Genomic DNA, 27,300 nt, shown 5'->3' with positions numbered 1-27,300 from the left:
ATGTTTACATTTTTTTTAGTAGACTTAATTTCTGATATTATTTGCAGTATTATTCAATTAAAATTTGGTAAGGTTTATTATCATTGCTCGAGTAGCCCATACTAGTCGACTAGACTGGATAAACAGGTAAACTGACACTGGGTACTAAGTACCTCGGACCATCACACCATCGGTCACATTGTGTCTCCCGGTGTGCAACAGAACAACTAAATGCTGTAATAATTATCAGGGTTAAAACCCAAGTATATAAACTCAAATAGCATAGCCAAAGGCTATTATGTCACAAAATGGCATGGGAAGCCATGAAACACAGAATGGCATGAAGCCATATGCAGTACTGCTAACAGAACCCTATTGGCATGCCAACCTATCCAAACCAATCACATTAGGCCTACTAGGGCATTTAACACTTTTAAGTTTCACAATTTTTGAAATTTAAGTTTTAGTGTTACTATTCCATTCATTAGTAAACAAAAATGTTAACTTTTGCATAGGCAATAGGTACATTGGTTCTAATATCATCAACATACCACATTTTGCATTTTAAACTTGTTGGTATTGGTTGCCAATACCATTTCTAAGATTAATGTTAATTGGACAGAATTTTCAGTTTTCATACTTTGTTTTTACTGTTCTATTAGTCATTTTTGCAGTGGGAATTTGGCAAACTAATCAACACGAAAGTTGTTTCTTATTTTGTTTAGTTGCATTTCCTTTTTTGAATCACTCCATTTGGAGTTTTTTAGCCCAAGTTATGGCCCAAAAACCACAGTTGGCCAGATTGAAAGTTTTTCCAGAATTTCTAGACTAACCAAATCTACATGGTTTAGAATAGTGATTGCAACTCACTTTTTAAATATGTTCTGGTCATAATTTGGGTTAGGTTTCTTCATGAAAGTTGTTGATCTATATCTCAGCTTATTGCTGATAAAATTTCAGGCCAATTGGACCTGTCTACATTGAGTTATGACCAAATGACTAAACACTGTTCATTTAGTCATTTTGCCCAGGCAGAATGCAGGTCACCCGGATTAGGGCAATCTTTTGGTCCACTAAATTTGGTTTTCTGGGCATGGTTTCTTCACCAAAGTTGTGTCATTATGTGTCTACTTTCATGTCCAATTGGCCTTGCATCAATTGAACCTCTAAAATTCAAGTTATTACTGCCCAAACCTGCTAGACTCATGCCCAGTTCTGCAGGTCACCAAGGGCAGCCACACCAGCCTCAAATCCCACTAGACAACTCACGTCATTTTTTATTCAAACCAAACCAAATGGTGACTAATTGACCATTAAAACCTACTTCCATCATCACATGAGCAAAGTCTCAATTTCCATCCCAAAACCGTAACTCAAACATCGCATACCATACAACATCATTGCATTTCAACATTCCACTTAGGAGATACATATTGTGGGTAGCCATACAAGCATGTTAACTCCATAAAACTCATCACAATCATACCCTAACCAAGGCTGCCAAAATTTAAGAGATGGCATGCAAATGGTATTCAACATATTTTTCTTGTAATTTACACTCATTCAAAGTCCTTAACATGAATTTAAAGTGAAATTCATGGTTAGGTCACTAACCTCTATGGAGTGAGATTTTCCCACTCGCTAAAGCTCTTCCTTTTCCTTTCTTTTTGCTCCCAAAAGACTCTCCAAGGTGTAAGAACACTTTTTTGTGTTGCTAGGTTAGGGTTTTGTTGGGTAGAAACTAGGGAAAATCAAGTTTTGAAAGCTTGCTAAGGTTGGCTATGGTGAAGGTGTGTGACGGCAAGGAGAGAAAGATGAAGAGAGTTCTATTTTTTTTTTTTTTTTTCATTTTCCAGCCCATTTTATCTCTTTTAAATAAAGTTATGCCATCTGTCAAGATTGGATTGGTTGGGAAAACTTTAATGACATCACTATGATGTCATAATACCATTTTCTTTCTTTTTCTCTCCATTTCTTGTTTAATTAATTTTAATTAAATTTTTAACAATATTTAGTCATATTTTATGTTATATAAATTATTTATTTAACTGGACAAGTTGGCCAAAAATCATCTCTGAAGATGAAATGACCAAAATGCCCTCCGTTTGGCTTAACGAGCCAAAATTGTCTGTACTGATTGAAAAATTTTTCTAAGCATTTTCTTGGCATTCTAATGCCATAAGAACCTCAATAACCCTTCTCTGGAGTCCCAATAATTATTTTATAATTTTTCCCCCTGGTCTAGGGCTCTTAATTGTGAGAACCGCAACTTCTCACTAGGTTACCCATCGCTAGGGCACCGGCTCATTTAACTTGGTTGTATTTTATTTCTAAAATTTTTTCTAAATTTTTCTTATTAATATTTGAGTTAATTATGGTTCCTCACTTTAGTTTAAATATTTTTCTAGACGTTCTAACTGTCTGGACCGACACTAGTCACCGGAACAGTAGAATGTACGGAGTTGCTACAAGGAGGGTGTTACAACTCTTCCCCTCTAATAAAAATTTCGTCCTCGAAATTTACCTGATGCAAACAGTTGAGGAAATTGTTGCCTCATCATCTCTTCACTTTCCCAAGTTGCTTCTTCAGCATTGTGGTGCCTCCAGAGCACTTTTACCAGTGGAATCTGTTTATTTCTCAGTTCCTTCGCTTCCCGAGCTAGGATCCGTATAGGTTTTTCTGTATATGTCAAGTTCGGTTGGATTTCAATCTCTTCCATGGAAATGACATGTGAAGAGTTTGAGCGATATCTCCTCAGCATAGAAACATGGAATACATTATGAATTTTATCCAGTTCTGGTGGTAAAGCTAGCCGATAGGCCACTGGTCCCACACGTTCAATGACTTCATATGGGCCAATGAACCTAGGGCTTAACTTACCCTTTCTCCCAAACCTCAGTACTTTCTTCCACGGTGAGACTTTGAGAAACACTTTATCGCCAACTGCATACTCTATCTCTTTGCTCTTCAAGTCGGCATAAGATTTCTGTCTATCTGAGGTAACCTTCAGGTTAGCTTTAATTATCTTCACTTTCTCCTCAGTCTGTTTCACCAGGTCTGGTCCTACCAGCTTATCTTCACCCAATTCAGTCCAACACACTGGGGTTCTACATTTCCTCCCATACAGTGCTTCATACGGAGCCATTTGAATGCTGGCTTGGTAGCTATTGTTATATGCGAATTCTGCCAGTGGGAGATATCTATCCCAACTCCCCTCAAAATTAATGACACAACTCCTTAGCATATCCTCCAGGATCTATCACATAATTCACAGTGTTACTATCATTTCAGTGTATTAACTATGAAAATTCAATTAGTTCTTAGGTTTACCTGGATTACTCGTTCTGACTGTCCATCCGTCTGAGGATGAAAAGCCGTGCTAAAACGAAGTTGTGTGCCCAAAGCTTCTTGCAACTTTTTCCAGAATCTCGATGTAAACCTTGGGTCTCGGTCAGATATGATGGAAAGTGGGATTCCATGTAGTCTAACTATCTCACTGATGTACAATTCTACTAACTTCTCCAGTGAGTAGTCAGTCCTAACTAGCAAAAAATGTGCTGACTTCATCAATCTATCCACTATCACCCACACTGCATCATGCTTCTTTTGGGTGAGAGGTAGACCACTAACAAAATCCATAGTGACCCGATCCCATTTCCATTCAGGTATGCTTATCGGCTGTAGCAATCCTGATGGAACATGATGTTCTATTTTAACTTGTTGACATGTCAAACACTTAGTCACATAGTCAGCTATATCCTTCTTCATACCAGGCCACCAATAATAAGGCTTCAAATCATTATACATTTTTGTGCTTCCCGGGTGCATAGCATAAACACTAGTGTGTGCTTCTTTCAGAATACTAGTCTTCAGTTCCCCATCATCTGGTACACACACTCTTCCTCTGTAGTACAGACACCTATCTGCTTTCACCTCATATTTAGTTTCCTTTCCCTCTGAAATTTTACCCACAATGGCTATTAATTTTTCATCTACCCTCTGCCCATCTTGTATCTGCTGTAGCAGGGTTGGCCTCACTTGCAACTCAGCCAAAATAGCTCCATCTTGAGCTAAGGGCAGACAGGCATTTAGTGATCTTAAAGCTGTGATGGACTTCCTGCTTAAAGCATTAACAACTACATTTGCCTTCCTAGGATGATAATCAATCACACAATCATAGTCCTTCATGAACTCAATCCATCGCCTCTGTCTGAGGTTGAGCTCCTTTTGGGTTGGCAAGTATTTCAGACTTTTATGGTCTGTATAAATGTAGCACTTTTCACCATACAAGTAATGCCTCCATATCTTCAGTGTGAAGATAATTGCTATAAGCTCTAGATCATGGGTAGGGTAGTTCTGTTCATGTGGCCTTAGCTGCCTGGAAGCATAGGCGACCACTTTCCCCTCTTGCATCAACACACGCCCTAGCCCATTATTTGAGGTATCACTGTAGACCACAAAGTCTTTTTCTGACACTGGCTGTGTTAACACTGGTGCTTCTGTCAATATAGCCTTCAGCCTCTCAAAACTAGCTTGGCACTTGTTGTTCCAGCCAAATTTCACATTCTTGTGCAACAACTTGGTCATTGGAGCAGCTATAAGAGAGAACCCCTTCACAAATCTTCTGTAATACCCAGCTAGCCCCAAGAAACTTCTGACCTCAGTTGTATTTCTGAGAGGTTTCCATTCCATCACTGCTTCTATCTTTTTGGGATCCACTATAATCCCCTCTGCTGATACTATGTGTCTAAGGAAAGAGATTTCACTCATCCAAAAGTCACATTTGGACAGCTTAGCATATAGCTTCTTTTCTCGCAGGGTTTGCAGAACAATCCTCAAATGTTCATCATGTTCTTCCCTGGTCTTGGAATACACCAGAATATTAACAATAAAGACCACTACAAACCGATCTAAATATGGATGGAAGATACGGTTCATAAGGTCCATAAATGCTGCTGGCGCATTAGTTAACCCAAATGGCATCACTAGAAATTCATAGTGTCCATACCGGGTTCTAAACACAGTTTTTAACACATCTGCATCCTTTACCCTCAACTGATAATACCCTGATCTGAGATCAATTTTTAAAAATATACCGGCTCCCTTCAACTGATCAAACAGATCGTCAATTCTGGGCAACGGATATTTATTCTTCACAATTACTTTGTTCACTGTTGGTAATCAATATACAATCTCAAAGTTCCAACCTTCTTCTTCACAAACAGCACTAGAGCTCCCCATGGTGACACACTGGGGCGTATGAACCCCTTATCGAGTAATTCCTGCAACTAAATTTTCAACTCCTTCAATTCAGTGGGTGCCATCCTATAAGGAGCAATTGAAATGGGTGCTGTACCCGGCATTACCTCAAAGCAAACTCAACTTCCCTTTCTGGTGGTAAACCAGGCAACTCTTTAGGAAATACATCTGGGAAGTCTCTTACTGTGGGTGTATGACCCAGATTTGGCTTAGCCTGCCTAGTATCAACCATGTGTGCTAGGTAAGCTTTACAGCCTTTTCTCATCAATCTTCTTGCAACTGTGGCTGAGATAACATTAGACAGGAAATCTGTCCTTTCACCCACAATAGTGATCTCATTACCCTCAGAAGCTTTCAGAGAAATCCTCTTCAATTTGCAATCAACTATTGCCTGATAACGTGATAACCAGTCCATTCCCAAAATCACGTCAAACTCGTGGAAGGGCAATTCAATTAGGTTTGTCGAGAATTCATACCCCTGAATCCTCAACGGGCAACCTTTATACACCTTATTCACTATCACACTGTGGCCTAGTGGATTTGTGACCAGAATGTCTTGATCACTCTCCTCTACTGGAACTCCCCTCTCTATGGGTAGTTTGATGCAAATGTAGGAATGAGTGGATCCTGGATCCACCAATGCATGCATAGAAGTGTTGTAGAGGGAAAACGTACCCCTGATGACATCCGGGGCATGTTGCTCCTCCTGAGATGGCATAGGCCCTAGCAGGTACTCTAGTATCTGGCCTCTCAACTGACTCGGATGCAGGTCTCAGTGATGGACCAGCTACCTTAGATTTACCGAGCTTCCTACCCCTTTGTGGTGCAGGAGCAGGTCTGTCAGCTTGTGTTGGAGCAACTATAGTAGTACTCTTCGGACAATTCTTGATCTAATGTTCTGTCGATCCACACCAGTCCCCTAAACACCATCCTTGGAGAGCTTCCCACTGATGGTGTGGATTGGCCTCTCCTAGGTGTGAGCGTGGTGCAGGCCCCGAGGCCGACCACGACCTGTGGTGGTCCTGAACTCTGACCAGGAGGACCCTTACTCTTCTTACTGGGAGCAGAAAATGTACTGGACTGACCTGGACCCCTCTTCTACTGTCTTTCCCTTCTATTTTGTTCATTGATTCAGACCCTTTCCACTTTCGATGCAGCATCTACTAGTTTAGCAAAATCCATGATCTCCAATGCTGTGATCATGACTTTGATGTTGTCATTGAGCCCTTCTTCAAACTGTCTGCACCTCTCTGCCTCTGTAGGGACTATCTCCCTCCCATATCTACTCAGTCTGACAAACTCACGCTCATATTCCACCACTGACAATTACCTCTGTCTCAGACTGATAAATTCCCTTCTTAGCTCTTCTAAATACACTTTGCTCACATATTTCTTCCTAAACTCTGTGAAGAAGAACTCCCAGGTGATCCGTTTCGATTGCACCTCACTAGTTACTGTGTCCCACCACTGATATACATCATCCTAAAGTAGGGACACAGCACCCACCAGGTTCTGCTCGGGGGTACAGTTTATCTATTTCAGCACTCTGATGATTCTATCCAACCAATTTTCTGGTGTCATGGGATCATCCTCCCTCTTCCCAAAGAAGTCCATAGCCCCATGCTTTTGCAGTTTCTCCAGATGAGATTTCTGTGGTACTGGTGGAGGTTGTGGCTGTGGTTGTGGTGGTGGAATTACCCCCATCATTTGCCGATAGAATTCAGTCATTTGCTGAAATAGAGCAAACTGAGGTTGGGCAGGTGCCTCAGCTGCTGGTGGAGTAGATTCTCCCCTGCCTCCAGATTCAGCCCTTGGTGGAGCACGACTCTCCACCTCTTCATCAATTGCTCTTTGTGAAGCAGGATCCATATCTTATTCAAAATAAGAAAATAAACAGATCTACATCAGTGTCACCTCAATACTTGTAAATGCTATGCAATGGTATGCACTCTATCTAGGCCCAGAAATGCCTAAACTGATGCTCTGATACCACTAAATGTGACACCCCTTATCCGTCTACAGTGTAGCCGAGCAAGTTATGCCACTCAGTGTGCCGGAGCACCAATTCATGTTTCTATTACAATTTATCCCTTTTAATTCATTTATTTTCAATTTTTAATAAATCTAGATTTTTTTGCAAATTTTATAGAAAATCCGGCAGAGTGCCGGCTGTAAATTGGAAAAACAGTTCTTCTGAACCTGTTTAAAAACACTTCCAATATAATTTCCAAATCCAAACTCCACTATACACATTTCAAATCAATCTCAAAATCTCAATCTCAAATCACAACACTATTTTAAGAAATTTTTCTTTTCACTTCATTACTGGAATCCAGCATCTCTCCCGTGTTTTATTGATGTGGGATTTGCCTAGGGTGTTACAATCCACCCCCCTTATGGGACTCAACGTCCTCGCTGAGGTTTGCCCCACCATCGTTCAAGGTTGCACGCGGAGCAGCTCTGATACCACAAATGTAATGGCCCGGCCCACTAGTGATATTGTTCGCTCTGGGCCGAAGCCCTCACGGTTTTAAAATGCGTCAATAGGGTTAGGAACCTCCATCTTATGAACCCAGCATCTCTCCCGTGTTTTGTCGATGTGGGATTTGCCTAGGGTGTTACAATCCACCCCCCTTATGGAACTCAGCGTCCTCGCTGAGGTTTGCCCCACCATCGTTCAAGGTTGCACGCAGAGCGGCTCTGATACCATAAATGTAACGGCCCGGCTCACTAGTGATATTGTCCGCTTTGGGCCGAAGCCCTCACGGTTTTAAAACGCATCATTAGGAGTTATAAACCACCAACTTATGAATCCAGCATCTCTCCCGTGTTTTGTCGATGTGGGATTTGCCTAGGGTGTTACAATCCACCCCCCTTATGGGACTCAGCGTCCTCGCTGAGGTTTGCCCCACCATCGTTCAAGGTTGCACGCGGAGCAGCTCTGATACCACAAATGTAACAGCCCGGCCCACTAGTGATATTGTCCGCTCTGGGCCGAAGCCCTCATGGTTTTAAAACGCGTCAATAGGGGTTACAAACCATCAACTTATATACCCAGCATCTCTCCCGTGTTTTGTCGATGTGGGATTTGCCTAGGGTGTTACAGCTACCATATGCAGTGCAGATGTGAGGTGACTCTAAACTCCGAATGCAGCTCAGTAGGCTCACCCTGTCTGATGTCTGCTGGGCTCCCCAGCTAGGTCTCCAGTACCTGCGGGTGGCAAAAGCAACGCGCTAAGCAATTCTGCTTAGTGGTGACAATATAAAATAAAATAAAATAAAGTATGCAAAATGTATTTTTACGTTTTTTTTAGTAGACTTAATTTCTTATATTATTTGCAGTATTATTCAATTAAAATTTGGTAAGGTTTATTATCATTGCTCGAGTAACCCATACTAGTCGACTGGACTGGATAAACGGGTAAACTGGCACTGGGTACTAAGTACCTCGGACCATCACACCATCGGTCACATTGTGTCTCCTAGTGTGCAACAGAACAACTAATAAGCTATAATAATTATCAGAGTTAAAACTCAAGTATATCAACTCAAATAACATAGCCAAAGGCTATTATGTCACAGAATGGCATGGGAAGCCATGAAACACAGAATGGCATGAAGCCATATGCAGTACTGCTAACAGAACCCTATTGGCATGCCAACCTATCCAAACCAATCACATTAGGCCTACTAGGGCATTTAACACTTTTAAGTTTCACAATTTTTGAAATTTAAGTTTTAGTGTTACTATTCCATTCATTAGTCAACAAAAATGTTGACTTTTGCATAGGCAATAGGTACATTGGTTCTAATATCATCAACATACCACATTTTGCATTTTAAAGTTGTTGGTATTAGTTGCCAGTACCATTTCTAAGCTTAATGTTAATTGGATAGAATTTTCAGTTTTCATGCTTTGTTTTCACTATTCCATTAGTCATTTTTACAATGGGAATTTGGCAAATTGATCAACACAAAAGTTGTTCTTTATTTTGTCTAGTTGCATTTCCTTTTTTGAATCACTCCATTTGGAGTTTTATAGCTCAAGTTATGGCCCAAAAACCACAACTGGACAGATTGAAAGTTTTTCCAGAATTTCTGGACTGACCAAATCTACAGTGTTTGGAACAGTGATTGCAACTCACCTTTTGAATATGTTCTGGTCATAATTTGGGTTAGGTTTCTTCATGAAAGTTGTTGGTATATATCTCAGCTTGTTGATGGTAAAATTTCAGGCCAATTGGACCTTTGTACACTGAGTTATGGCCAAATGACTAAACACTGTTCATTTGGTCATTTTGCCCAGGCAAAATGCAGGTCACCCAGATTAGGGCAATCTTTTGGTCCACTAAAATTGGTTTTCTGGGCATGGTTTCTTCACCAAAGTTGTGCCATTATGTGTCTAGTTTCATGTCCAATTGGCTCTGCACCAATTGAACCTCTACAATTCAAGTTATTGCTGCCCAAACCTGCTAGACTCATGCCCAGTCCTGCAGGTCACCAAGGGCAGCCACACCAACCTCAAATCCCACTACACAATTCACTTCATTTTTTATTCAAACCAAACCAAATGGTTACTAATTGACCATTAAAACCTACTTTCATCATCACATGAGCAAAGTCTCAATTTCCATCCCAAAACCCTAACTCAAAATTCACATACCATGCAACATCATTGCATTTCAACATTCCACTTAGGAGATACATATTGTGGGCAGCCATACAAGCATGTTAACTCCATAAAACTCATCACAATCATACCCTAACCAAGGCTGCTGAAATTTAAGGGATGGCATGCAAATGGTATTCAACAAATTTTCCTTGCAATTTACACTCATTCGAAGTCCTTAACATAAATTTAAAGTGAAATTCATGGTTAGGTCACTAATCTCTATGGAGTGAGATTTTTCCACTTGCTAAAGCTCTTCCTTTTCCTTTCTTTTTGATCCCAAAAGACTCTCCAAGGTGTAAGAAAACTTTTTTGTGTTTCTAGGTTAGGGTTTTGTTGGGTAGAAGCTAGGGAAAATCAAGCTTTGAAAGCATGTTAAGGTTGGCTATGGTGAAGGTGTGTGACGGCAAGGAGAGAAAGAAGAAGAGAGTTCTGTTTTTTTTTTTTTTTCATTTTCCAGCCCATTTTATCTCTTTTAAATAAAGTTATGCAATGTATCAAGATTGGATTGGTTGGGAAAACTTTAATGACATCACTATGATGTCATAATGCCATTTTCTTTCATTTTCTCTCCATTTCTTGTCTAATTAATTTCAATTAAATTTTTAACAATATTTAGTCATATTTTATGTTATATAAATTATTTATTTAACTGGACAAATTGGCCAAAAATCATCTCTGAAGACGAAATGACCAAAATGCCCTCCGCTTGGCTTAACGAGCCAAAATTGTCTATACTGATTGAAAAAATTTTCTAAGCATTTTCTTGGCATTCTAATGCCATAATAACCTCAATAACCCTTCTCTGGAGTCCCAATAATTATTTTATAATTTTTTTCTCGAGTCTAAGTGTAACACCCTCACTGTAGCAAATACATACATTCTACTGTTTCAGCGACCGGTGTCGGTCCGGACAGCTAGAACATCTGAAAAAATAATTAAACTAGAGTGAGGAGTCATAAATAACTCAAATATTAATAAGAAAAATTTAGAAAAAATTTTAGAAATAAAATACAACCAAGTTAAATGAGCTGGTGCCCTATCGATTGGTAACCCAGTGGGAAGTTGCGGTTCTCACAACTAGAAGCCCTAGACCCAGGAGAAAATTCATAAAATAATTTTTGGGACTCCAGAGAAGGATCATTGACATTCCTATGGCATTATAATGCCAAGAAAATAATTAGAAAAATTTTTCAATCGGTACAGAAAATTTTAGTCTGTGAAGCCAAACGGAGGGCATTTTGGTCATTTCGCCTTCAGAGGTGATTTCTGGCCTACTTGTCTAGTTAAGTAAATATTTATTATGACACAAAATGTGAATAAATATTGCTAAAAATTAAATTGAAAATGAGTAGCAAAGAAAAGAAAAGAAAATGAATTAAAATTGCAATTTTGACCTCATGCTTATGTCACTAAGCACTCTCACCCAATCATATTGTGACACATGTCCATAAACCATTTAAAATGAGTAAAATGGACAGAAAAATTGAAGAAACAATCTGCTTCTTCTTCCTTCTTCCAACGTAGCTCACTTTCCACACCCTTCCACCATTAAAAACTCCACCCAAGCTTCCAAATCTCTACCAAACCACCTCAAAACCTTATCCTCCCTTCACTAAAAATTTCCCTTACCACTAGAGCAAGACTTGGGCAGCAATTAGAAGAAGAGAAAGTGGAAGAAAGTGAGGTGTGAACAAGCTTAGAAAATCACCAAAGAGGTTAGTGCCATATTCTTTGCTTTTACATCTTTCTAATCATGAATTTGAGCTAAGTTAAGTTGAAAATTTGATAAAAATTGAATTAATGAGGCGTGGTTATGTTCCATGAAATTTTGGCAGCCTTGACATGAGTTAGAGTTAGGAGAATTCTTTGATTTAAAGTGACATATTATCTGCCCGTAGTATAAATTATATGATTAGTATAGCAAATTAGGAGTAAGATGCATGAATTGGAGGCTTGGTCAATTAGGGTTAGGGTTTTGAAATTTAATTTTGGTGGTGGATGAAAATGGACATAAACTAAAGTTGTAATGGTCAATTAGTGACCATTTGGCTATGTTTGATTAGGAAATGAAGTGAGCAAGAATGTTGGAGTTGAGTTTAGGCATGCTGCCCTTGGTGTCCTGCAGGACTGGTTGTGCGTCCAGCGGGTTTGAGCAGCTATAAATGGAGTTGTATAGGTTCAATTGGTGCAAAGCCAATTGGACATGAAACTAGACACATAATGACACAACTTTGGTATAGAAACCTTGCCCAGAAAACCAAACCAAGTGGACCAAAAGTTTGCCCTAATCCGGGTGACCTGCAATCTACCTAGGCAAAATGACCAAATGAACAGTAATTGGTCATTTGGCCATAACTCAATGTAGAAAGGTCCAATTGACCTGAACCTTTACCAGCAACAGGCTGAGATATAGCCCAACAACTTTCTTGAAGAAACCTGACCCAAATTATGACCATAACCTAGTCAAATTGCCAACCAAACTTAGGTCACCAAATCTAGCAGAACCAAATTGCCCAGAAAATCTGGGTACAGGTCACTCTGATCAGTTATGGTAAAATGACCATAATTTGAGCTACAAAACTCCAAATGGAGTGATTCAAAAAGGGAATTAAAGAAGACACAATAAGGAACAACTTTGATGAAGAAATGTTAGCCCAGTTTCCACTCTAAAATTGTCCAATGGAACAGTAAACTTAGGTAATAAAAACTGAAAATTTAGAAATGCATCTAGGGGACTTTAAATTGCAATTGGCAATTAATACTAGCAAATGTAAAACTCAAAATGTGGGATCTTATTGTAATTAGAATTAACATATCCATTAAGTATGAAAAAGTCAACATTTTGGTTGACTAGTAAGGTGAATAGTAATCAAAATGATTAGCAAACTAAGATAAAGACTTAGAACCAATTCTAAGCTTAAATGCTTAGAATTGTATGACAAATGTGGGCTATGCATCTTAGTCAAAATTGTTAAAAAGAAATTAAGGCCATAAATTTGAAATCCATGAAATATTAATGGATTACTTGAAACATGAAAAATAAGTCACCTAATTGATGTGAATAGATAGTTAGGGCTTATGTGCCCATCACAAATGGAATTCATAAAATATTAGTAACTCAACTTGAAATATAAAATTTGTAATTACATAAGTAGATTCTTGAATGTATAAATGAGAAAGGAAAAATGTTTTGAATACAATGGTACATGTGAACCATTGTTTAGAATTGTGATCAATATGAATAACATGATGAATGAATAAATGAACCATATTAATGTATGAATGAGACATTAGTTCTCATTATTGTAGAGAGGAGAAGTATTTTGAGTACAATGGTATAAAAGGATAATTGATGTGAATTGTGATCATATAAATGATCAAATGAATGTATGAATTATAATTGAAATTTATCATGAAATAATGAAGTCATAAAACACAATATATTAATATTTAATGATATTATGTGCCCTTGTATTGCCTAGACATGTGTGTCAGATTGGATAGTTTGGCATGCCAATAGGGTATTATTTTAGCAGTACTGCGAAAGGCTTTATGCCTGTATTCATGGCTTTGTGCCCGTATTCATGGCTTTATCCCAGCATTCATGGCTTTATGCCAACATTCATGGCTTTTATGCCTAATTATGTGTTATCATGGCTTTTTAGCCATACAAACTGCATACGTGGTTGACGTTCTGCGTCCCATGGTATGACAGCCCGAGACACCGTGGTGTCCAGTGCCAACGACCTGTTATCCAGTTTAGTCAGCCTGTCATAGGTTACTTGGGCAATGAAATTTATTGAGATAAGTTAAGAATATTAGCAATTTAAAATATTAGAATTTAAATAAAATAAATGAGTAAGATGACCTAAAATAAATTAGAATAGTTATTTGTTAAAAAGAATCGAAATGAAGTGGACCGATATTAAAATTTACTTATTATAAGATAATCTGAAACAACCTAGCAAGTATAGAGAAAATGCTAAAAGACTAGCAAAGAAAATTATAACATAAATAAATATTGCAAATGTGACTTATATAATAATACAAGCATAAATTTATTATTTTTAGATCATTTTTCTTTGTATATTATTTCTGTACATTGGCAAAAAAAACACTTTCAAAGAAGACTAAATTAGGATAAAATATATTAAATTTTAGAAACCGCATGTGAAGTATAAATAAATCTTAATTATTTGTATTATATTTTATTTCTATCTTTATTTTTATATTATTTCCTTGTTATATTATTGCACCACTAAGCAGCAATGCTTAGCGCGATGGAATTGTTTCCTTCGCGCAGGTACTGAAGCTAGAACCCAATGGACGTTTGAATGGAAATTTTGAGAGTTCTGATCTGCAGAAGTGTCTGAAGTATTCAAGGTCGTCACCTCCTCAGCAATGCATGTAGATAGGGCTCACATGAAACATATCATGTATTTTGTGTATGTTATTTATTTCTTATATTGCAATGTAAATTAACAAATTATAATTAATTTGTATATCATGTAAATTAAGGATTTATTTAATTATTGCAAAATGATGTAAATTAATGCAAATTTGAGAATTTTGCTATAAGAATGGAGCATGAATGAATTTGTGCAAATGAGTATAAATTTGAATTACATAATGATTTTTAAAATGATGATATGAGTATGGATGAGATTATACTTAGAAAATATTGGTGAATTTTCAAACAGATGAATAGTAAAATAAGTCAAACGAAAATAAAATAGGGGAAACTCCGTTAGTTTCTTCGTCGAAAAATAATCAATATTAAATATAACGAGAACAAAATTTTTAAAGAAATAAAGTAAGGTAAGTTAGGGTGCTCCAGCATCGAATGTAGCACGCCTTGCTCGGTTACACTGTTGTAACACCCTCCCGGTAACCACTCCGTACATTCTCTTTATTCCAGGTGTCGGTCGGACTAGAACGTCCGGAAAAATATTTAAACTAAAGTTAGGAACCTAATTAACTCAAATATTATTAAGATAAATTTTGTAAAAATTTTAGATATAAAATACAACTGAGTCAAATGAGGTGCCCAAGCGATGGGTAATCGGAGGAAGTTGCGGTTCTGCACGAGGAGCCCTAGACCCGGGGGAAAAATTATAAAATAATTTTTGGGACTCCAGAGAAGGGTAATTGAGGTTCCCATGGCATTAGAATGCCAAGAAAATACTTAGAAAAATTTTTCAATCGGTACAGACAATTTTGACCCGTTAAGCCAAACGGAGGGCATTTTGGTCATTTCGCCTTCCGAGGTGATTTTTGGCCGACTTGCCCAGTTGAGTAAATAATTAATATGACATCAAATATGAAGAAATATTACTAGAAATGAAAATTGAAATGAGTAGTGGAAGAAAATAAAATGCAAAAATAAGGCAAAAATGACATCATTTAAAAAGTTGGACCAATCACACTTAAGCCATTGTTTGACTAACCATTAAAAGAGATAAGAGAAGACCAAATTCAACAAAATTTCAGCAGCCATCCTTCTCTCCTTAGTGCAGCCAAAACGTGAACCTCTCTCTCCCTCTCTCAAACTCCATTAAACCTCACTTCTCAAGCTTAATTTCTCCCTTGTTTCACCACAAAACCCTAACCTCTCTTCATTAAAATTTTACTCCACACCTTAAACAACCTTTTGGCAGCCTTGAAAGTGAAGGAAAGTGAAGTTTAGAGGTGGGAAAAATCTGCCCTAAGTGAGGTTAGTGCTACAAACTTCATTCTCCTTCTTTTAATCTTAGTTAGAATATCATTTGAGCTAAGAAATTTTAAAGAATTGAAGTAAATTACATGAGTTATGGTACTTTAAATTTTCAGCAGCCCTATGGAAGTATGAGGTTGATTGTTTTGATAAATTTAAAGTGGCTAGAAATGATGGTTAAAGTATTAAAACACATGGACATTAAACTAAGTATGTTAATTAAGTTCATGAGTAAATTTAGTTGGATATTAGGGTTTGGAAGGGTGAAAATGTGAATTGGCTTAGGAAATTGTTAGGGCACATTGTAATGGTCAATTAGTGACCATTTTAGATATGTTGACCATAAATGGGACTGAAAAATGCTATGGCAAAGTGAGGTGAAATCTGCCCTATGGACAGCAGCATAGGGACTGAAATTTCAGTCCCTTTGCACAGCCCTAACTTGGGCTGTGTAAGTCCAATTGAATTTTGGCCAATTAGACATGAAACTAGGCTTATAATGGCACATTTTTGCTGAAGAAACCATGCCCAAAAGACCAAAGCAAGAGGACCAAAACTTGGCCCCAATCCGGAACCCTGAAACTGCCTCTGCAGAATTTGACCAAATGAACAGTAACTGTTCATTTGGCCATAACTCACTGTAGATTTGGTCAATTGGTCTGAAATTTTTACAGCAACAAGTTAAGACATAGAAAAACAACTTTCATGAAGGAACCTACCCCAAATTATGGCCAGAACCCAGTCAACCAAGTGACTCAAGTCACTGTTCATGTTACTGTAGATATGGTAAATCTGCAGAATTTGAAATCCGGCCAGCTTGGGTTTTTGAGCCATATCTGGAGCTACAAAACTCCAAATGGAGTGATTCAAAAAAGGAAATTCAACTAGACAAAATAAGGAACAACTTTCATGTTTTACATTTCTTCAAATTCCAACAGTAACAGTGTCCAATGGAACAGTGAAGTTAGGGCATCAAAACTGAAATTTTCTGCTAGTGTGGGTTACACTTTGAAATTGCATTAACACTTAATGCCAACAAGTTTTAAACACCAAATGTGGTATGTTGGGAGTGCCAAAGGCAATGTACACATTTTTATTCTAAAAGTCAACATTTTTGTTGACCAATGATGAATAGTGACACTAAAAAAAAAGTTGAAATTCACAAATTGACAAATTTAAGAGTTTCAAATGCCCTAGTATACCTAACAAGATTGGTTTGGATAGTTTGGCATGCCAATAGGGTTCCGTTAGCGATCGCACATGGCAACAATGCCATTCTGTGATTTCATGGCTTTTAGCCATTCGACTTTACATTGAGACTTGGCCTTGTGCACGACATTATTCTGACTTGTTAGGCTACATGCACACGGGAGATACATATGCAACCAATGGTGTGACGGCCCGAGGTACTAGGTACCCGGTGCGGTTACCGTTATCGATCCGATCGTCTAGTGTAGGTTACTTGGGGCAACCAAATGAATAAAAGTGAACAAAGTTAATGAATTAATGAATATACCAAAATCAAACAAAGAAAGCATACACTTTGCATACACATTTATTTTTGCTATTTTCTTCTATTATATTATTGCACCACTAAGCATTATTGCTTAGCGCGTTGCTTTGCCACGCGTGGTACTGAGATCCCGATCGTGAGCCCGGTAGACCACATCGGGTGAGTCCATCCGATTACGCTCGATTATGTGTCACCTCACTACTGCGATTGCATCGGTAGGGCCCTAGGTGTCAGTTTGTCATTTTGATATTTTGTAGTAGATTTGTATTTTCTCATATGTATTTGATCTCATGTAATATATTTTGATGTATATGTAAATTATGAAAATTGTATTTGTTAATGGAAAAGTAGATGTTTACTTGTGATTTACATGCGAACATCACATGTGAATGATGAATGAAGATGGAAATTGAAATGTGGAAATCATGATATTGAATTTGGTGTTGATAATGAATGTTTGAGAAATATTGTTGAGATTTTGGGATATTGGAGTTTGAGATGATGAAATAAAAGTATTGGAAGTGTTTTTAACAGGTTCCGAAGAACGGTTTTCTCCATTTTTAGCAGTACTCATGGATTTTCTTAAAATTTTTCGGAACCTTAAATGCATGATACTTTTGATAAATGGTTTAAATAATTTGTATTTCATAAATTATGTGCAAAAGCATTTTCTAAATTAATTGAGAAATATTAGAGTGTGCCGGTACACCAGGTGGCATTACTTACTCGGGTATACTGTACACGGGTAAGGGGTGTCACAACTGTAGTCGGGTGAGGGGTGTTACATTTATTGGTATCAGAGCACGGTTTAGGCGTTCCTAGGCATAGATGGATAGAATAAGATTGTGTGCATAACATGCATTGCATTCATATGAGTTGAGGTAACTCTAATGCAGATCTATTTTTTTGGTTATTTTAGGTTAAGGTATGGACTCAGAATCGCAGAAGGCAGTAGAAGAAGAAGTAGTAGGCCGTATCCCGACTGGGAGTGATATTGGAAATCAGGGAGATCCTGCTCCACCAGTGCAAGAGGTGCCTGTACAACCCCAACAGAGCATATGACTAGATTCTTTCGACATATGACTGGGGTTATTCCACCATTGTCTCACCAGAAATCACCTCTAGGAAAAATTAGGAAGTATGGAGCTGTAGATTTCAATGGTAAAAAGGAAGACGATTCTTCAGCAGCTGAGTATTGGTTAGAAAGGACTGAAAGAGTCTTGCAGCAGCTCCATTGCACACCAGAACAGAGTTTGGAGTGTGCAATTTCATTGTTACAAGAAGCTGCATATCGATGGTGGGATGTCATAACCAAGGTAGTGCCACCAGCCGACGTAACTTGGGAATTCTTTCTGATAGAGTTCAGAAAGAAATATATTAGCTGTGTTCATGAAGAGGAACAAAAGAGGAGTGGTGATCAGCAAAAGAGGAAATTTGGATAGTCTAGTAATAAGAGGTCGAGAGAATAGTCAAGTTAGACATCTGATCAAAGTAGGAGATCTAGACCCAGGCCTATACCCAAAAGAGATCAACTAGAAACACTAGTAGTGAGTGCGCTAGGACTAGCAAGAAAATGTGGCCATTGTAACAAGTGGCATAAAGGTGAATGTAGAGGATTGACTGGAGCCTGTTATAGATGTAGGGCCATAAACCATCGTCTGAAAGATTGTCCTAAGAGGAATTTACCACCGACCCAAACAGAGGTCGTGGAAGGACCAAGTACAACAGTAACACCACTTCCAAATGTCACCCAAGCCAGAGAGGAGCAAGAAGCCCCAAATGTGAATTTGAGGTAAAGTATCCTTCCCTTCTGATATGCCTAAGTGTATAATGATAGATTTGAAAAGACTAAATAGCACCATATATATAAAAGAAGTAGACAGAGGGAGCAATAGAAAGGTAAAAGAATTATCTCATAATCCAAAACACTCAGTAAATTTCGAGGACGAAATTTAAATTAGAGGGAAAAATTGTAACACCCTCACTGTAGCAAATACGTACATTCTATTATTTCGGTGACCGGCGTTGGTCCGGATAGCTAGAACATCTGGAAAAATAATTAGACTAGAGTGAGGAGTCATAAATAACTCAAATATTAATAAGAAAAATTTAAGAAAAATTTTAGAAATAAAATACAACCAAGTTAAATGAGCCGGTGCCCTAGCGATGGGTAACCCAGTGGGAAGTTGCGATTCTCGCAACTAGAAGCCCTAGACCCAGGAGAAAATTCATAAAATAATTTTTGGGACTCCAGAGAAGGGTCATTGAGGTTTCTATGGCATTAGAATGCCAAGAAAATACTTAGAAAAATTTTTCAATCGGTACAGACAATTTTAGTCTGTTAAGCCAAACGGAGGGCATTTTGGTCATTTCACCTTCAGAGGTGATTTTTGGCTGCCTTGCCCAGTTAAGTAAATATTTATTATGACACAAAATGTGAATAAATATTACTAAAAATTAAATTGAAAATGAGTAGCAAAGAAAAGAAAAGAAAATGAATTAAAATTGTAATTTTGACCTCATGCTTATGTCACTAAGCACTCTCACCCAATCATATTGTGACACATGTCCATAAACCATTTAAAATGAGTAAAATGGATAGAAAAATTGAAGAAACAATCTGCTTCTTCTTTCTTCTTCCAGCGTAGCTCACTTCCCACACCCTTCCACCATTAAAAACTCCACCCAAGCTTCTAAATCTCTACCAAACCACCTCAAAACCTTATCCTCCCTTCACTAAAAATTTCCCTTACCACTAGAGCAAGACTTGGGCAGCAATTAGAAGAAGAGAAAGTGGAAGAAAGTGAGGTGTGAACAAGCGTAGAAAATCACCAAAGAGGTTAGTGCCATATTCTTTGCTTTTACATCTTTCTAATCATGAATTTGAGCTAAGTTAAGTTGAAAATTTGATAAAAATTGAATTAATGAGGCATGGTTATGTTCCATGAAATTTTGGCAGCCTTGACATGAGTTAGAGTTAGGATAATTCTTTGATTTAAAGTGACATATTAGCTACCACTAGTATAAATTATATGATTAGTATAGCAAATTAGGAGTAAGATGCATGAATTGGAGGCTTGGTCAATTAGGGTTAGGGTTTTGAAATTTAATTTTGGTGGTGGATGAAAATGGACATAAACTAAAGTTGTAATGGTCAATTAGTGACCATTTGGCTATGTTTGATTAGGAAATGAAGTGAGCAAGAATGTTGGAGTTGAGTTTAGGCATGCTGCCCTTGGTGACCTGCAGGACTCGTTGTGAGTCCAACAGGTTTGAGTAGCTATAAATGGAGTTGTATAGGTTCAATTGGTGCAAAGCAAATTGGACATGAAACTAGACACATAATGGCACAACTTTGGTATAGAAACCTTGCCCAGAAAACCAAATCAAGTGGACCAAAAGTTTGCCCTAATCCGGGTGACCTGCAATCTACCTGGGCAAAATGACCAAATGAATAGTAATTGGTCATTTGGCCATAACTCAATGTAGAAAGGTCCAATTGACCTGAACCTTTACCAGCAACAAGCTGAGATATAGCTCAACAACTTTCATGAAGAAACCTGACCCAAATTATGACCATAACCTAGTCAAATTGCCAACCAAACTTAGGTCACCAAATCTGGCAGAACCAAATTGCCCAGAAAATCTGGGTACAGGTCACTTCGACCAGTTATGGTAAAATGACCATAACTTGAGCTACAAAACTCCAAATGGAGTGATTCAAAAAGGGAATTAAAGAAGACAGAATAAGGAACAACTTTGATGAAGAAAGGTTAGCCCAGTTTCCACTCTAAAATTGTCCAATGGAACAGTAAACTTAGGTAATAAAAACTGAAAATTTAGAAATGCATCTAGGGGACTTTAAATTGCAATTGGCAATTAATACTGGCAAATGTAAAACTCAAAATGTGGGATCTTGTTGTAATTAGAATTAACATATCCATTAAGTATGAAAAAGTCAACATTTTGGTTGACTAGTAAGGTGAATAGTAATCAAAATGATTAGCAAACTAAGATAAAGACTTAGAACCAATTCTAAGCTTAAATGCTTAGAATTGTATGACAAATGTGGGCTATGCATCTTAGTCAAAATTGTTAAAAAGAAATTAAGGCCATAAATTTGAAATCCATGAAATATTAATGGATTACTTGAAACATGAAAAATAAGTCACCTAATTGATGTGAATAGATAGTTAGGGCTTATATGCCCATCACAAATGGAATTCATAAAATATTAGTAACTCAACTTGAAATATAAAATTTGTAATTACATAAGTAGATTCTTGAATGTATAAATGAGAAAGGAAAAATGTTTTGAATACAATGGTACATGTGAACCATTGTTTAGAATTGTAATCAATATGAATAATATGATGAATGAATAAATGAACCATATTAATGTATGAATGAGACATTAGTTCTCATTATTGTAGAGAGGAGAAGTATTTTGAGTACAATGGTATAAAAGGATAATTGATGTGAATTGTGATCATATAAATGATCAAATGAATGTATGAATTATAATTGAAATTTATCATGAAATAATGAAATCATAAAACACAATATATTAATATTTAATGATATTATGTGCCCTTGTATTGCCTAGACATGTGTGTCAGATTGGATAGTTTGGAATGCCAATAGAGTATTATTTTAGCAGTACTGCGAAAGGCTTTATGCCTGTATTCATGGCTTTGTGCCCGTATTCATGGCTTTATGCCAGCATTCATGGCTTTATGCCAACATTCATGGCTTTTATGCCTGATTATGTGTTATCATGGCTTTTTAGCCATACTGACTGCATATGTGGTTGAAGTTCTGTGTCCCATGGTATGACGGCCCGAGACACCGTGGTGTCCAGTGCCAATGACCCGTTATCCAGTTTAGTCAGCCTGTCGTCATAGGTTACTTGGGCAATGAAATTTATTGAGATAAGTTAAGAATATTAGCAATTAAAAATATTAGAATTTAAATAAAATAAATGAGTAAGATGACCTAAAATAAATTAGAATAGTTATTTATTAGAAAGAATCGAAATGAACTGGACCGATATTAAAATTTACTTATTATGAGATAATCTAAAACAACCTAGCAAGTATAGAGAAAATGCTAAGAGATTAGCAAAGAAAATTATAACATAAATAAATATTGCAAATGTGACTTATATAATAATACAAGCATAAATTTATTATTTTTAGATCATTTTTCTTTGTACATTATTACTGTACATTGGCGAAATAAACACTTTCAAAGAAGACTAAATTAGGATAAAATATATTAAATTTTAGAAACTGCATGTGAAGTATAAATAAATCTTAATTATTTGTATTATGTTTTATTTCTATCTTTATTTGTATATTATTTTCTTGTTATATTATTGCACCACTAAGCAACAATGCTTCGCGCGATGGAATTGTTTCCTTCATGCAGGTACTGAAGCTAGAACCCAATGGACGTTTGATTGGAAATTTTGGGAGTTCTGATCTGCAGAAGTGTCTGAAGTATTCAAGGTCGTCACCTCCTCAGCAATGCATGTAGATAGGGCTCACATGAAGCATATCATGTATTTTGTGTATGTTATTTATTTCTTATATTGCAATGTAAATTAGCAAATTGTAATTAATTTGTATATCATGTAAATTAAGGATTTATTTAATTATTGCAAAATGATGTAAATTAATGCAAATTTGAGAATTTTGCTATAAGAATGGAGCATGAATGAATTTGTACAAATGAGTATAGATTTGAATTACATAATGATTTTTCAAATGATGATATGAGTATGGATGAGATTATACTTAGAAAATATTGGTGAATTTTCAAACAGATGAATAGTAAAACACGTCAAACGAAAATAAAATAGGGGAAACTCCGAATGTAGCACGCCTTGCTCGACTACACTGTAGTCGGGTGAGGGGTGTTACACTAGGGCTACTAATTGCGAAAACCGCAACTTTTCACTAGGTTACCCATCACGAGGGCACCGGCTCATTTAACTTGGTTATATTTTATTTCTAAAATTTTTCCTAAATTTTTCTTATTAATATTTGAGTTAATTATGGTTCCTCACTTTAGTTTAAATAATTTTCCGGACGTTCTAGCTGTCCGGACCGACACTGGTCACCAGAATAGTAGAATGTACTGAGTTGCTACAAGGAGGGTGTTACATTATAGGTTGACTAATGAAAGGAATAGTATCAATAAAATTTAATTACTGAACCTTATTATTAGAAACAATTTAAATGAGTACTGAAACATTTTAAATTGTGTGTTTCAGTTAGAAAAGACACTGGGAAAAGAAAAGACCCACTAAGTCAAGGCCAAGAGGCGACTCATCAAAAGTTTGTGCACAACTAGTTTTTAATTGATTTTGTTCTAAACATTTCATATGACTAATTGATGTATTTTCCTTATGTATTATGTTTATCAAGTATTGGATTTAATTCAATGATTATTGAAATTGTTATAGTATGTATGAATTTAGCTTTGTGAAATGGTATTTCAACAAGTATTAAGCATTGTTGTGGATTGAATAAATTATGTTTTAGAAAATTTTGATAGAATATGTTTTGAATTGTGATGGGCAATTTGCATGGAAAAAGACAAATTTATGTTTTGAATGGTGATGAGCATAAAAATTATTGGATATTGGAATTAACTTTGAATTGAATTGTATTGTGATTTATCCTCACAAAAAGGACAAAGAGATTGATGATATTGTTTTATATCTCACTATAGATGCTTGACTAGGTTATTACCCATCTCTCTTATTTGTTAAGGAGACAATGGAGTTAGCTTTGTTTTGATTACCATGGTACGTGCACAGGCTTAGATTCTCCTCTTATTAGAGGTTAGATCTAAGTTTTTGTTATAGCCCTTTTGGAAGTTTCATTATTGTGATGTGTACTATGTATAATGATTCGACCTCCCCGACCATAGGGAGTTAGAATCTGATTCGACCTCCCTGACCATAGGGAGTTAAGTCTTGCATAGTTAGTGAGATAAAGATGGCTTTTGAATAGTAAAGAATTTTGATTTCAAATGGGATATATGCATACTTGATTTTATTGAAATTAATATTTATTTCCATAAATTGCTGAATTACTTTAATTATTCAATTGTGATTTGACAAATTGAAATTCTTGATCAAAGTTATTTTAACAAATGATTATATTATTGGCAATGATTATTTTGACCTTTGGAATTTTTATGAAGTTCAAGATTTTCAAATTTTTTGTTATAATTCTATCAACATATATATGGTATTAGATTTTAAATTATAGCTGTGCACCACTAAGTTCACCACTCAGCGATAGCTTTGCATGCTGTCGCAGGTGAAAAGAGCATAGAGCAGTTAAGTAAGCTTCTTTGAAGACACATTCAGATCAGCTCCAGGTATATCATAGGTATACCAATGTACATAAGTTTGATGTATGCATGTCATAATATGTATGTAAATTATTTGAGCAGTTTTATAAAAACTCTTGTAAAATATTTGGTATGTAATTAAATGTAAATTATTATAATGTAAATTTGAGATTTCATTTACCTGTATAGTTTTGTAATATTAATTTTTGAGTCTTGTAATCAATGAAATGTTTTTTTTATGATGAGATTAGTTTGAAAATGAAATGATTTGAATATTGAGATTGAGTTATGAGATGAAATGAAGTTTATTTGAGTTGTATTTGAGAAAACATATTGTGAGTGTTTTCCTTTTCAGGTTTAAAGAACTGTTTTCTCAAAATACAGCTGGCACTCTGCCGAAATTTTGAAAAAAAAAAATTATAACACCAGATTTTAATCAATGATTTAAATTTCATGAAAGTTGAGTTAAAATTCCTTGTAGTATATTTAATGGGTTATCGGTAGGCGAAGTACTGTAATTCATTAGGTGTACTACGGGATCATGTTACATCCTATGGAGGAATAGGGTGTGCCAAAAACCATCCCCCATAGTTTGGTGGAATCTCCAGTATTGACATGGGATGATTTTCTTCGAGAATTCAAACAGAAATATGTTATGGATGCTTATGTGGATATGAAGCTGCAGGAATTCTTAAGTTTGAAATAGGGGAATAGAACAGTGGCAGAGTATGAAAGGGAATTCTCCCATCTTAGCCACTATCCTAGGAGTCTACTCACCACCAATAGAGACCAGTATAAGTGGTTTGAGTCTAGTTTGAAGCCCAGTTTGAGAATGCAAGTGGTTGGGTTCTGACATGATAGCTTCTTTAAACTCATATCTCAAGCACTAGAGGTAGAGAGGATAGAATCAAAAGGGGCACCTGAGAAAGAAAAGACAGAAAAAGAGAAGAGTGGGAAGCCAGTGGATCAGAGTTCCGGTGGTAATACTGGAAAGAGGAGTATTTTTGGGGGACAACTTCAGGGGACAGAGCAGTAAAAAGTCTGGTAGGGGGAGATTTTCGGGACAGAGACCACCTAGATTTGGTTAGCAGACGACCAGAAGTTCCTTTCCTCCCCGTTCCTGTGAGACTTATGGTAGGAACCATGGTGGGGTATGCTACAAGGCTATTGGTGCTTGTTATAACTACAGTGGTATGGTACATTTTACGAAGGATTGCACCAGCCCCCACAGATCTGGGCCACCTACTACCATAGCAGAAGGATCTGTTCAGAGTTCTGCCACCAGAGGTTCACAACCAGCTAGTAGAGGCAAAGGCAGAGGTAGGGGCAGTACCTCTGGCAGTCAGGGCACTATTAATCAGTCAGAGCAGGGTAGTGCTCTAGCCAGAGTATACAATATGCGGTAGATAAAAGAGGCTGGGACTACTAACATTGTTGCTGTTACTTTCTCAATCTTTGATCAAGATCTATATGTCTTGTTTGACTCGGGTTCTACTCACTCATATGTTAGTGCCATGTAACACCCTCACTATAGCAATTCCGTGCATTCTACTGTTTTGGTGACCGGTGTCGGTCTGGACGGCTAGAACGTCTGGAAAAATATTTAAACTAAATTGAGAAATCATAATTAACTCAAATATTAATAAGAAAAATTTAGGAAAAATTTTAGAAATAAAATACAACTAAGTTAAATGAGTCGGTGCCCTAGCTGTAACACCCCTAAGTTCGGTAGTGCGTTCTACTGTTCTTGTGACCAGTGTTGTCTGGACAGCTAGGATGCCTAGAATTACACTTTGATATGAGTGAGGAGACATAAAATAATGAAATACAAGAAGAAAAACAAAGGAAAAATAATAGCAAAGAAATGTAACCAAGTTAAGCGAGCCGAGAACCCTAGCGATGGGTGACCGCACCGGGAAGTCACGGCGTGGACCGTTGACTAGCCCTGGACCGCGGGGAACCCTGGAAAATATTTTTAGGACTTAAATAAATGTCTATTGAAGTATAAATATCGTTAGAAATATCAAAGAAAAATTAAATAATTAGTACAAAGAAAAGTGAGAAATCGAAAAATGGACAAAACCCGGTGTTACCGAAAAATCGGGAATGCAACCCGAACAGGGGTATTGTGGTCATTGACATCCCAAATTGTCTTTTGAATTAAATGTCCATTAAAAATAAATGATATTAATGTTTGAAAATGTCATGAAAATTAAAATTGTGGTACATAGTATAAATGATGGAAGTTTGGGGCATAAAAATGAAAATTGAGAAAGTTTGAATAATTAAACATTAAAATAAATTAAGTGCTCCACTAAGGCAGCTTGGACCACCTATAAAAGACACTTTGGACAGCTGAACATCATCTTTAACCTCCAGCAAATGAACCAGCCGAATGCATCCCAAAGAAAACTCCATGGCCATTCATGCATGAAGCTCCAATCCTCCATCATCAAGCCCTAGTTTCTTCAAGAGTCCTTCACTAAAGTTGTTCTATACAACTTGGGCAGTAGATAGGCAGCAAGAAATTTAAGTTTTGGTGAGGCTTTGAAGAATTTCAAAAGTGGAAAGTATGTATTTTTGATGCTTGCTTCATTAAAGTTTGTGTGGATGTTATGGGTACTTGAATTGTGGAAAGAATTTTGAGGTTTGATGTTTAAAGGGAGAGCTGTATTTTTGGCAGCCATGGAAACACTTTGAGAACAGCTTATTCTTGCTTCTAAATGGTAGATTAAAAGATTGATTAAATGTATAGGTGTGTAGGAAATTATTTGGGTGATGTATACTTAGTATAT

Source organism: Hevea brasiliensis, chromosome 5 (genome assembly GCF_030052815.1).
Source record: "Hevea brasiliensis isolate MT/VB/25A 57/8 chromosome 5, ASM3005281v1, whole genome shotgun sequence".
NCBI classification, from domain to species: domain Eukaryota; kingdom Viridiplantae; phylum Streptophyta; class Magnoliopsida; order Malpighiales; family Euphorbiaceae; genus Hevea; species Hevea brasiliensis.
This window is presented reverse-complemented; position numbering follows the sequence as displayed.